The sequence below is a fragment of the Pteropus medius genome, unplaced genomic scaffold (assembly GCF_902729225.1).
Source record: "Pteropus medius unplaced genomic scaffold, Ma_sr-lr_union100, whole genome shotgun sequence".
Taxonomy (NCBI): Eukaryota; Metazoa; Chordata; class Mammalia; order Chiroptera; family Pteropodidae; genus Pteropus; species Pteropus medius.
The window spans coordinates 641784-643691 of NW_024356397.1; the positions used below are offsets into that span (position 1 = coordinate 641784).

Sequence of the window (1908 nt, forward strand, 5' to 3'; positions counted from 1 at the left end):
TAAAAGCTTTATTCTGCAAGCTTAGGGAGTCCACAGAGTTTTAAGCTGTTGACCATAATTAAACCTGTTTTTTCTAGCAAGGTACCTCCGGAAGCAAAAATACCACCTAAGGGGCTACACTGTAGTCCTGGCAAGAAACTCCGACCAGAAACGTGGCCCTAGGGGTCAGAGAAAGGTGAATACATTCTAGAGACAGCGGGTCGAGCTCAAGAGAGACAGAGGAACGGAGATCCCGGGTTTCAGACTGGGCCTGCGGCTGTGCAAGGCGGACAGATGCCCAAGAGGCGGCGCGAGCCGGGGGAGGCGGGGTAGGCAGGACAGCGCCTGCGACTGCTCAGGGAGGCGTGAGAACCCGTCGGCACCAGGGGCGTGAATGGGCACTGCGGCGGCGCTCGGGAGAGAGCGCCCGCCCAGCGTGGGGTCCGCTCGCCTGGAGCCGCCTGCCACGAATTTATGGCCCAAAGCCGGATGCAGCTGTGAGCAGCTGGGTATGCAAATATATGCAAATTTGCGTTGCCCCTGCCCGGGCTATGTCGCTAGTAACGTCAAAGGGTGGGGGAAGGGGCGCAGCATTGTTAGTGCTCTTCCGCTCTCCAAAGGAGTTCAGATAGGGTGAGTGGGGAGGTGGGGTGGTGTGCATCTTACCTGCCCTGACTGTCCCGCCTTGGGACCGTCACAGTATCATGACGAACGTGAGGTTCCCCTCCCTGTCCCCAATGACCTTGTGCAGTCACCATCCCGCCTAAGGTGTGGGCAGAAAGACGGCCCCTGGAGTAGATACTCTCCGAGTCCGCCTGCTGGTGAGAACTTACTTTCCACGTTGTGAGCGGGAAGAAGCCCCGGGCCAGGGTCCGATAATCGCACACGCGCCGGGGCCCCAGAGAATTCCCTCTCCCCACCGCTGGGGAACAGGACGGTCGGGAAGGCCTGCCTTCTTTCACCCTTCTACAGCCATCTGTCCTCCTGCTTCCCAACGTTTCTAAAGAAGTTCTTCCAAAAGTCTAACCACAGTCACACTTGCTGTTTATATTTTATTTTTCCTTGTGGTTTGGCGAGAAGACTATTCTCGTAGTCTCTGTTATTGGGTTTTGAAGGTATGGAAATTGGGTGAACGATTTCTGGGCACAGCTTGCCACCAAGGCCTCCTAGGGAACAAGTCCCTACCCCAGGCAAGACCTAAAAGAGAGTCTGGGCTGGGGACTGTCATCTCCCTGCTCTATCCCCTTTTCCTTGTCGGCTCTTCCCACGACAGCCACAAGGGGTCTTCCTTGCGCTAAGAATGGGAAATCCTGAGCCAGGCTGGAGCGCTGGGAGGCAGAGGCTCCTGGCGCAGGGTCCTTTCAGCGGGCACGGAGCACCCAGACCAGGAGGCGTCCGACCACCCCCTCCCTACCCTGGTGGCCTCACCCAGTCGCAGACGACCTTCAGCTATCAGACCCAGCGCTCCGAGCTGGAGATCGGCGCTCGCGGATCAAGTCTAGGGAGCAGCCTGAGGGCTGGAAGTTGAGGCGAGGAACTCGGACCGGACACGTAGTAGGAGCTCAATAAATATTTTTGAAATTAATGAAAGAATGTGGCGGCGTCCCGTTCAGAAGCTGGAGGGAGGGACGAGATGACCTAGACGAGGTGGAGCACGATCTGCACAATCAGAAGGGCGCCACAGAGGCGGTGCAACAGGCCATCTACGGGCCTAGGCGCGTGGGACTTGGGGAGGTCCAGTAGTGAGAGAGAAAATTGGAAGGGAGGGGACAGCCAATCGGAACGCAACCTTGGATTACTTTGACGACGAAAGGCGGGAGAAACGAAAGATGGGGACCCCTAAAGGGAAGCCTTATCAGGATGAGGAAATGGGATATCACTGTGGAAAAGGGGCTGGAGGTTTAGATTGTTTAGCTAAAGGAAGAATAG

General features: G+C 56.7%; 1 long non-coding RNA gene across 1 annotated transcript; it reads left to right on the top strand.

Annotated features, from left to right (window-relative positions):
- Nucleotides 1–364: 364 nt before the first annotated feature.
- On the top strand, nucleotides 365–1564 carry LOC120602193 (uncharacterized). Its single transcript, XR_005652650.1, has 2 exons — nucleotides 365–488; nucleotides 1253–1564. It is a non-coding gene; the product is annotated as an uncharacterized LOC120602193 (long non-coding RNA).
- Nucleotides 1565–1908: the final 344 nt, after the last annotated feature.